This window comes from Arvicanthis niloticus, chromosome 30 (genome assembly GCF_011762505.2).
Source record: "Arvicanthis niloticus isolate mArvNil1 chromosome 30, mArvNil1.pat.X, whole genome shotgun sequence".
Taxonomy (NCBI): Eukaryota; Metazoa; Chordata; class Mammalia; order Rodentia; family Muridae; genus Arvicanthis; species Arvicanthis niloticus.
Genome location: NC_133438.1, coordinates 16,801,157 through 16,813,372, shown reverse-complemented (window position 1 = coordinate 16,813,372; position 12,216 = coordinate 16,801,157). Strand labels below are relative to the sequence as shown.

At 35.1% G+C, this 12,216-nt stretch overlaps 1 protein-coding gene and 1 pseudogene across 2 annotated transcripts in view; one reads left to right on the top strand and one right to left on the bottom strand.

The window, feature by feature from the left end:
* Positions 1-12,216, bottom strand: part of Lama2 (laminin subunit alpha 2) — a 572,138-nt gene that overhangs the window by 256,276 nt on the left and 303,646 nt on the right. The gene's annotated exons all lie outside the window — the stretch shown is intronic.
* On the top strand, positions 243-952 carry LOC143440541 (nucleophosmin pseudogene; annotated as a pseudogene).

Here is a 12,216-nt window from a genome sequence, read left to right as displayed (position 1 = left end):
TTCACACATATGAATCAACTATATGGTATGATAATAATGTAAATCTCAGTACCCAACACATATTTTCCAAATTCTAAATACATCTGCAGTATGTTATGGCCTGTAGGCAAGCCACATAACCCTTGAGTTAATAAGATACAGCAAGTACTTGGCATACTTCTGTCCTGTGTGTCTGTTCTGGGGAGCAGTAGGCAGGTTTGTCCATCTGGCTTCCCTCACCCCAAGGAGTGCACCTCCACTTCATGGCAGACTCGGACACGGACATGAACCCTCTTAGGCTTCAGAACTACCCTTTTGGTTGTGAACTAAAGGCTGAGAAAGGTTATCATTTTAAAGTGGATAATGATGAAGATAAGCACCAGCTACCATTGAAAATTGTCAGTTTAGGAGCAGGGACAATGACAAATTACACATTGTAGAGACAGAAGCAATGAAGTATAAAGACAATCCAGTTATAAAGTAACACTGGCAACTTTGAAAACGTCTGTACAACCAACAGCTTCCCGTGGGGGCTTTGTGGTTACATCTCCTGTGGTCGTAGGTTGAAGTGTGAGTCTGGGCCTGTGCACATTACTGCACATTAGCTACGGAGGAAGACGTAGACAAAGATGAAGATGAGGAGGATTTAAAACTCTTAAGTATGTCTGGAAATTGATCTACTTCTGGAGGAACAAGGTTCCACAGAAAAAAATGTAAAACTCGATGAAGATGATGATGAAGAGGATGAGGAGGATAAGGAAGAGGATAATCTATCAACACCAAGATTAACTCGTCAAGAGTCCTTAAAAAAAACAGAAAAAAAAATCCTCCTAAAACACCAAAAGGACCTAGTTCTGTAGAAGACATCAAGGCAAAAATGCAAGCAAGTATGGAAAAAGGTGGTTTTCTTCCCACAGTAGAAGCCAAGTGCAGCGGCATATTTTCCCCCACAAGTTGGAAGGAACTAAGGTAGGAGGATTAAAAAGAGGAAAAGGAGGAGGAAGGAGAGGAAGAGGGGAAGGAAGAGGAGGAGCCGGGGAGGCAGAGATATAGGAGGTGCCATGGATGACCACATATGTTTTGAGAGCAGTCCTGGTTAACAACTTATATCTTAAGGTTAGATATTGGGACACACCTCTAATTGTGTGGGCATCTTGTTTATTGAGCATATTCAAATATATAAAGACTTTGGTTAATCATTAAGCATTAGAGTCTCATTTCTACCGGGTACTGTGTGGATGGCGGGATGGTCTGGGCTCAGCCCAACCTTGTGGAGACAGCGTAGAAGATTGGCTGACGTCTTGTGGGTCGCAGGGCCAGTGTCTCTGGCCGCCTGGACAGGCAGCATGGCCACAGACCTTGTCTAGTCAAGAAGATGGCGGCTCATGAAACAAAAACAAGATTGGGAGCCACCGTTTTAAATATCTCCTTCAACAGCCAAGTTCATTAATTATGTGAATTATTATTTCCAGATAACCAACCAGATAGCCATTTAAATCTCTAGCCGTGGCAGAAACCTCTTTTAAAATGGCTTAAACAGGTTGAAATAGTCTGTCTTACTTTATTTCTGTAACCACTTGTATTTAGCTGTCCTTCTTATAATGCAATGTAAAACTTTCCCTTCTGTGTTTGATAAATGTTGTCCCCGTTTCATGGCCAAGAATATGTTGTCTAAAATGCCTGTTTAGTTTTCGAGATAGTTCTCCATCCTTCACTTGGTTTTAAGTATGTCTGGAAGGTTACAATAGTAGTAGTGGTGGTCATATGCAGAAATGGTAAGAAGACAAAACATACATGTGAAATAAACTCAGTATTTTAATAAAGTAGCACTTTTTCTATTTGCTTAAAAACAAAACACGAACAAACAAACAAACAATCAAACAAACAGAAGATGACAGTGAGTACCCAGAATTAAGGAAGCAGAGATGTACCTGCATTTGTAGCTAGTCAGAGTATCTGGTACCACCATTTAAAGGGTAGTTGACAAATTAGAGTTAGTCGGAAGAGGCGTGGCCAGGATGCAGATGGCTAGGAGAACTGAGCCAGGCATTTGTAAAGGTTACAGAAGCACTTAACCATGAAAGAGAAGATTTTTTTTTAAAAGGCTCATTTTCCTGGAATATTTGAGGTTTATCATTTGTGAGAGAAAGGGAAATTGCTATTTATTGTGTGAACAAAGAACCTGTGTCAGAAAAATGTTAAGGGAAGGGTACTTTTTAAAAATTATTAATTGGTTATTTTATTTATGTGCCTTTCAAATGTTGTCTCCCTTCCTGGTCTCCCCTCTGCAAACCCCTCACCCCACCCCCTCTCCTTTGCCTCTAAGAGGGTACTTTTTAAATCCTGCATAAAATTGACATGTACAATCTAGAATTGTCTGGAATGCAATAAATAAGTTGTGAGCCGGCTGTATCTCTGAAGGTGTGGAAAAGAGAAGTATGTCTATCTGGTAGGTAGAAAAAGGCTCCTTTATTAGCTAAATTGTGAGACTAGAACTGATAACTTAGTAGGACTTGCAATTTCTTCCTGAGAGACTTACAATTAATTTATTAAAAGTAGATTGCTTAAATGTTAGAGGAAATCCTTGTAAGGTTTAATGTAAGGCACCAGAATAGCAATTAGCTTTATACATACCTGCTTTGATATTTTAGAGCTAAACCATATTCAGTGCAGAGGGATATATACGCATAAATATATACAAGTAAATGAATTAAATGTGTAAAAATGTAAAAAACCTACTACCTCTCTAAATGTAGCTTATGTAGTTACTTTTTGACTTTTGGGCAAAGTAACTCTAAAGTAAAAAACAAAACAAAACAAAAAAAACCAGGCAAAAACAGCAACAAAAGAAGTTTGAATCTAAAGCATAAGGGTATTTTTACACAAGTTTTAGGATCGTTTTAAAGCAAGGAATCTATGACAGGAACACGTATATAAAACATATTCTTTATCTTTTGTACAAAACATCGAATTCATTTAAACGTCTCTTTTGCTTTTTTATTTGTACTGAGAATTCAATTAAAATAAGTTTGTGAATTTAAAGTGTATAAAACCAAAAATATTATTTTGAACATTGTAGCATAGTTTCCATTGGAAGGAGACTGATAAAGCAGCATCACTCATGTATTAGACTGATAAAGATTAAAATTCTAATAATATGCTCTATTAGTGAGTTTGGAGAGAACAAATATATTGTTTGAAGCATATACATAATGTAGAGGTTCAACTGGGGAGTAACTGTTTATAGTAAAAACAAACCTTTGAAAATACCCTTATGTCAATCAATATGGATGTCTCATTGACACAAAAATGATGTGTGTGAACACAAAGTTTCAGTGACACAGTCCTGGGTGACAATCTGGGTTGTAGTTTTGCAAAAATTAACCTATTCTCAAAAGAATATATGATATGCATGGCCTTGAGAGACAATGTTATTGCTGACATTCTCTCCTTTTAACCCTGGGGGAATTCAGAATGATGATGCCAAATGTTCAAGGACATGATGTCACAGTGGGTGGCAGAACCAGGAGTTGCACTCCCAAGACTAGCTCAAGACTCAACGATGAATATTTATTCCGAGTGCTAAGTCATTGTGAGGCTATCAATTCAACTGATGAAGCATTTTTCATGTTATATCAAATAAAAATAAGCTACAACATTATACTAAAACATGTATGGCATTTGATAATTACTGTGAAGGAGTTTTATATATGTTTACTCTATGACTTTGGGAAAGGGTAGTTTAAATCTGAAGTTAAAAATAAATGTTTCTATCTAAAGAATAGAAATTCTTACCTTCAAGTTTTAGTTTAGTTTTATAATATATATGTATATATATATATTTCTTGCTTTGAAAATATATATTATAATATATAATATATATTTGAAAATATATATTATTTAATATATAATATAATATATATTTGAAAATATATATTATATATTATAATATATATTTTCAAATATATTATATATATTCAAATATATATATTTTCAAATATATATTATATATTCAAATATATATATTTTCAAATGTATATTATATATATTCAAATATATATATTTTCAAATATATATTATATATATTCAAATATATATTTTTTCAAATATATATTATATATATTCAAATATATATATATATTTGTGTGAGTGTGTGTATAATATGCATGTATGTGTACATATAAATAATGTATATGAATGTGTGCATGTAAATGAAGTTATGTATAAAATATAAATATGAAACTAACCCCAATTTATATAATTATTATTTTGATGTCATTTATTCTTTAATTACTTTTATTAGATGAAATAACTTGCCCTAAAAATGCTAAAAAAAATGAGCATTCTTCTCTAGAATATGTGAATGAAGTAAAATATTTGTGAATCTTTACCACCTGCAGAATGTCATTGTTTTCTAATCCAAACTTGGCTTTTATAAAGAGTACTTTGAAAATACATTCAGAAATTCGGAAAGAGTGTTCCTTTGGCTGGTACAGACAACATAGGGAAACGCATCACTCGGAAGAGTAGTACTCAGTTAGCTGTGTCATTTAAAAAATAAATCACATCTTTCTGAACAAACATACACATACACACACCGGAAAAAAAACCCAACTCATAATATGGAATATGGATACAAAAAGAGCAGATATGATGCATCAGTTTGAGTATTTCTTGGAGTTATGGCTTGGAACAATATTATTTAAAATAATCAATTAATTAAACTGCAGTGAGATTTAAAATCATCATCTTTCATGCGTAAAGTTCAACAATGGCCCTATTTGCTTTGAGATCTGTTCAATATATTTAGGAAGTACACATGTGCATATTTTTAAAGAAGAGCCAATTTTAATATTTGAAAACGTTACGTTTGCTTATAATATACTTTGAGCATATTCATCCTGTCACCTCTCTTATGCACCCACCCATTCCTCCTCAGTTTCATGCACTGTTTTCTTTTGAAACTCACTACTTCTCCTTAGTACTAACAGTATGTGCATGGCTGTAGGGTCATCTACTGGAGCATGGATAGCCTGCCAGTGAAAGCCCTGTAGAAACCGACACATTGCCCCCAAACTACCAACTCCCAATAGCCCCTCTAAAAAGGGCAGGATTTAATCACTCTCCCCATCCATGCTGGGATTTCAGCTGGCCTGATCTTACATATCCACAATTTCACTGTTTGACACCATTAATTATACTTTACCTATCTGACATGGCATTTACGTTTTGTAAATACAAAACTCATGCTCCTTACTTAGATCATACAAAAGTAGAGTTCTCAAGATTCTTTGTTCAACTGGAAAAATTCTTAATCATGCAGAACTCGCTGCTTTCCAGTGAGCGTATTACATAGTACTCCAGATTTGCCTTCATTTCATTTCCTTTTATTTTCTATAACTAACTTATTAGAATAAAAGGCTTTTTGTGAACAGCCCTGGGAAGAAGAGGGAAGTGGATTTCTATGAATTCAAGGCCAGCTATGGCTACTTATTGAGATCTGGTCTTAAAAGCCAAAACCAACCAACCAAGCAATAGACCAAGCAAGCAAACAAGCAAAAAACCAGTCTTGTCAGGATCTGCATAGATATGTGTATAGTATTAAGTAGTTCAGACTGTGTCATTTCTAGCTGCAAGAAGGATAAGAGAGATGAAAACTAATGCAGAAAGAAGAGAACAAATATGAAGAAAAGTAAGAAGAAAAATCATGTCCGGTTTCTAAGTGAAGCTGAATATTTGTTCTAAGATGTACATATAAGTTTGGGGTGTTTTTCCACATTGCTTAATTCCCATAAACTATAGGTACCCTTCAAGAACAAAGGGAATACAAACAGTGTTCTTTACTATTTTCTAACAAAACAGAGTTCCTGACACACAAAAGCAGACAGCCCCTCAGGATACCCCACAGTCCCTGCTAGGAGTTCAAAGCAGACCAAGAAACCCTCACTATCAATCACTACATGAAACGCACTTTCTCACACTCTCATGGGGCTGCAAATGTTTGTGCAGCTTGAGAGACTTGCTCTCTTCATGCTTTTTCACACCAGCACAATAAATGCATACTTAGTGGGGGGGGGGAACACCTTCATGTGTCCTGTGAACTTTCACTCTCTGCTTTAGATTTTGCACCATGTACTTGATTTTATATACTGCTGCTGTTTGTGGTTTTTCTTAATGAAACCCCCTTCCACACAGACCAGATGTTTCTCCACTTGGAAGAAGGGAATTCATTTCACATCATAAATACCAAATCACATCTCAAGGTCACAGTCAAAAGCTTTTATGTCTCATTAAATGTCAGGCTTGTCATTTATTTTCCTCATTGAGCTTCATTTAGATCTTGGAATGTGAAAATGCATGGGGCCTGGTGTTATCAGTGAAAAGGCTTCCAGAGCTGCTAACAACTAATATAAAACATTTCCAATTACATGTCCAGCACTTTACATACTTGCATCGGCAAAGAATATGACAGCAGCAAACACTTTCTGAATTCAAAGGTCCAGAAGCTTTATGATCCATGTGACAGCAACTTGTCCCATGGAAAAGAAGAAACAGGATGCCTTTGTAAGGTAATTCATAACTTAACTACTGACATACAAATGTTTTGACCATTTTTTTTTTCTCAAATTAAACCAAGGTCTACTCGTAATTCTCAGAAGTGGTTGTTGTAATTCTTATATAGTAAAAATAACTCTTTTATTTATTATTATTATTATTATTATTATTATTATTATTATTATTATTATTATTATTATTTTGTTTTTTTTTCAAGACAGGGTTTCTCTGTGTAGCCCTGGCTGTCCTGGAACTCACTCTGTAGACCAGGCTGGCCTCCAACTCAGAAATCCGCCTGCCTCTGCCTCCCAAGTGCTGGGATTAAAGGCATGTGCCACCACCGCCCGGCTGTAAAAATAATTCTTGAATTCACTTCTGAGCAAAAGCAAAGTAACATTTATCACCTGGGTCTGAGCTTTAGTTTTCACATGCCAAAATGAGTAGTATTTTGAGAACATGACAACATTCCAGTACGTCATAATCTGCAAGCTAACTTTCAAATGTAAGTGTACATCATCAGAAAAAAAAAAATCCAATGAATGATATTCATACCCTCATTTGTTGAAGAATCTTGGGTTATTTTGTTTTTAATGAAGTAAGTCCTTATTTTAACAAAGAGAAAACATGATACAGAGAAGACACAATCAGCTAAAGTCAAATTGCAAATATTGGCAGAGAATCTGGGCCTTGGGCATCAGTCTCACATGTTCATATGGGATCATATATATTAATTGTTTTACTTAATATGTTTTTTATTTGCTTTAGCTTGTTATGGTGATTTAAAATGTAGCACATATTCTTTGGCACTGAAGCCTTTGCAGACAAACAATTAATTGACCTATAACCAATGGTAAAATAGAAGCAATGATTAAAAGTTTCCCAGCTAAGTCATGCCCAGGGCCAGATATTTTAGCAAAGAACTCTACCAGACTTTCATAGAAGAGTTAACACCAATACTCATTGAATTATCCCTCAGAATAGAGACAGAAGGAACCATTGCATTGCCATTTTAAGATGCCAGTGTTAACCTGATACTGAACCCAATAAAAACTCAGCAAAAAAGAAAACTACAAACCAATTTCCCTGATGAATATAGATACCAAAATACTCAAAAGGTATTTTCATACTGAATCCAAGAACACTGAAAAAATATCATCCATAATATCCAAATAAGCTTCATCTCAGAGATGCAGAAATGGTTTAATATATGAAAATCAATAAATAGAATTCACCATATAAACAAACTGAAAGAAAAATACACATGTGATCATCTCCTTAGAAGAAAAAAAGTCCTTTCACAAAATCTAGCCCCCTTCATAATAAAAGTCCTGGAGAGATTGAAGAAGTAAGAGACATACCTCAAAATATTAAAAGCAATTCACATAGTTAATATCAAATTAAATGAACAGAAACTCAAAGAAATTCCATTGAAATTAGAAACAAAAAAAAAGTTCTCTATTCTCTTTATATGTATTCAATATAGCACTTGAGGTCTTAGCTAGAGCATTAAGACAACTGAGGGAGATAAAGGATATGAATTGTAAAGGAAGAAATCAAAGTAACTTTACTTATAGATAATATGATAGTATTAACCAAAACCAAAGAAATATGATAGTATTAACCAAAACCAAAGAAACAAACGAAACTGGTAACCTTCCTATATAGAAATGGCAAATTGACTGAGAAAAAAACGGGGAAACAACACCATTTACAATGGTCTCGAATAATGGAAAACATTCTGGGATAACTCTAATCAAGTACAAGTGAAAGACTTGAAAGATAAAAAACTTCAAATCTTTGAAGAAAGAAGTTTAAGATGATACCAGAAGATAAAAAGAACTCCTGTGCTAATTGATCAGGAGGATTAACATAGTAAAAGAGGCCAATCTACCATAATAACTCAACATTCAATGCAATCCTCATCAAAATCACAACACAACTCTTTTTAGATATTAGAAAGATGATTCTCAATTTCACATGAAAACAAGCAAACAAACAAACAAACAAAATCACTAAAACAATTCTGAACAAGCAAAGAACTCCTGGTGTTATTATCATCCCAATTTCATTATACTACAAAGGTACTATAGTAATAAAGGTTACATGGTATTGACATAAAAACAGATATGTTGATCAATGGAATCAAATTCAAGCCCTATACATAAATCCAAAACCTCTTTTTTTTTTGGAAAAAAAGACAGCATCTTCAACAAATAGTGCTGGTCAAACTGGATATCTTCATGTAGAAAAATGAAAATAGATCAATATTTACCACCCTACATAAAACTCAAGTCCAATTGGATCAAAGACCTCGACATAAAACCATATACACTTAACTCAACAGAAATAAAAGTGGGGAACAGTCTTGAATGCATTGGCACTGTATATAACTTTCTGAACAGAACATCAATAGTGCAGGAACTATGATCAACAATTAATAAATTGGACCTCATGAATCTTAAAAGTTTCTGTAAGGCAAAAGATACCATCAGTTGGATAAAGCAGCACATAATGGGAAAAAAAATTTTAGCTGCTTCACATCTGATAGAGGGTTAATATTGATAACATACAAAGGACTCAAAATCTAGATATCAACAAAACAAATAACCCAGTGGGTACAGAGGATTCTTAATAGAGGAAACTCAAATGGCTGAGAAATGTTTACAGAAATGTTCAACATTTTGAGCCATCAAGGAAATGCAAATCAAAACTCCATTGAGATTCCATCTTACATCTTAGACACAGCATAGATAAGATAAATGACACAAGTGACAGTTGTGCTGGTGAGGATTCGGAAGAAGGGGAATATTCCTCTGTTGCTGGTGAGAGTGCGAACTTGCATAGCTACTATAGATATCAATATGGTGGTTCCTAAAAAAGTTGGAAATCGACCTACCTCAAGGTCCAAGTATAGCACTCTTGGGCATATACCCAAAAGACACTCTTCCTACCACAAGAACACTTTGCTGAACCATGTTCATTGAAGCTTTACAATAGCCAGAAACTAGAAAGAACCTAGATGCCCCTCAACTGAAGAATGGATAAAGATGATGTGGTACAGTTTTATAACTCAGCCATTTAAAAAATGACATCAAGGAATTTGCAGGCAAATGGATGGTACTAGAAAAAAATTATCCTAAGGTAACCCAGACTCAGAAATATAATATGGTATGTATTCTATTTACTTATAAGTGAATATTAGTTGTTAAGTAAATCATAACCATGTTACAATCTGGAGTAACTGAGAGGTTATGTAAAGAGGAGATTTCTAGTGGGGTAATGCGTGGATTTCCCTGGGAAAGGGAAACAAAATAGATTTTATGGATGAACTTAGGGTGGGTGGGAAAAATGGGGTGGGTGGAAAAAGTGAAGGGAGAGTCAGCTGGAACTAGAAAGCATTTGGAGGGTGGGGTGGAAATCTATAACAGTGGAAACTTCCTAGACTCTGTGAAGGTGATCCTAAGAAGACTACTAATAATAAAAGATATGGAGTCCCAATTGACCCTCTCTTTTCTCCAGGCAAGACTTACAGTTGTAGGACTAGGTTGTATTAAATTGAGTTGTTGACCAACGGGGGTCCCATGGAAGTCCCAAAACAACTTTAATAATACAAAGGGTTTTTCTCCAAAAACTGAGGGTAGGGTCTCATTGCCAAGGATAGCACCCATACAATTCATTGAACATGAAAAAGTTAAACTGGTGCCTACATATAATCTTCATTCCTATGGTCTATTGTCTTGGTTGCAGGAAGGTACACTGCAGACTTCCGAAAACTAAGTGGGCTCTGACTTTTGTGCCTGCTCTTGGGCATCTTTTTCTCCTATTGAGTTGTCATGTGCTACTTCAATACAATAGTTTTTGATTCATCTAATTATATTTTATTTTGTCATGTTAGTTGTGATCTCCTAGAAGCCTGTTCTTTCCTAATGAGTGACAGAAAGGGAGTGGATCTAGTGGGGGAAGGATGGGGGTGTGGCTGGCAGAGTAGAGTGGGGGAAGCTATAGTCAGGAGATATTTTATAAGAATCTATGTTCAGTAAAAGGTTCAAAATAAAAAAATAAAACAACAAAATCAGTCAAAAATCTTTAAAAATGATCAAATTTAGGAATATACTTTAAAATTACCAATAAGAGTTCATAATCAAGAAAGGTACGAATCAGTTAGGGAAAGTATTCTTGATGTAAGGTTAGTTATATAATAAACCATTGGCAAATTAATGGTAGAACACACATTTTCAGAGCTGCATTACATGTAACCTATGAGAACTGCTGAATGTCAGTGTGTGTCCTGCTCATTAGGAGGAATACACACCATATTACTAACTTCTATCATAGCTCAGTTTATATACATAGTTTTCAAGAAACTTCAAGGGCTTGTCTAGATCGAATAAAACTCTACTGCAGTTTTAGCTATTGTCGGATAATCCAATAAGCATAGTCTTGCATTCTGGTTGATGATAGCTCGCTCCTGTTTGACGTGTACACAACGCAACAAGGTAGTGAAGAGAGTTAATTGGCTGCTTTTGCTTTGCCACAATTCATAAAAATGCAAACCTCACATTTTGTATTATGGTAAAGTATAGAAAAGCCTTGTGGCTCTGTCAATGATGAAAAGGGTAGAGTAGAAAGCCTGATCCTCCGGTGTGTCCTGTGCACACAATGATAGAGCAGAGCTCTGAGGATTTGAATCACCCTAAAACGTTCACATGCACTTACCTGTCACTGATGCTTACTTAGTCAGAGGAAAATGAAACTCAAAATTCTGAGCACACTAGCACATCATAAATGCTAAGAATCAATTTTTTTTGCAGGGGTCACAAATTCTATGTGCTGAAGTACCCAATGATTATTTTGTTTTAATAAAGTGGGTTAAAGGTGTCTTTCTCTCCTGGGGTTTGTTGCTTGTATTTAACACAAATACCCAATAGGGACTGCTATTCTAGAATGATGGGTTAACCTGGTTTGATAAAAGGTTTGTCTGCTTCACATTTCAGAAATATGTTAAAAGTTTTACTTTCAATTTTTTTCAAGCCATACCTTTACTAAAACTAATCCAATTTATTGCTTTTCATTCAAATTTACAGCCTCAATTTACAGTGCAAAGGTGAGTTCAGATCACCATAGTCTACTGTTAGGCTTTGAGTGTGAAATGTCCCGAACATATGATTGTCACCAGCTGGTGGTACTTATTTGGAAGATTGTGGAACCTTGAGCCCTGTGGTGTGTATAGCTAACATAAGTAGGTCATTGGAGATAAGCCATGGAGGGGGTACCAGCTTCAGGTTCCATCCAAACTCCTGATCCATCCAGATGTAAGAAGTTGCTACAAGCTCCTCCTGCTATAAACCAATCACCTCCAGCTGCAATTACCTTTGAAATCATCAACTACAGAAAATTCTTCTTCCTTAAAATGCTCCTGGCATGTATTTATTTTATTAACGTGACCAGAGAAATAACTACTGTGTTTAGCTTCATAGACACATTGCAGTTAATGACCAGTTTCATAAGTCTGAGTATAGGACTAAGGTGGCTGACCTTACTGTATATTAAAACACATTCTATGAGACTGAGTAAGTGACATTAAATACATATACAACTAGTAGTGAACCTATTAATGTTAACTTACATTGATTTTAAAAATGCAGTTTAGATTTCAAAACTATTTATAAAATGTGCCTATCG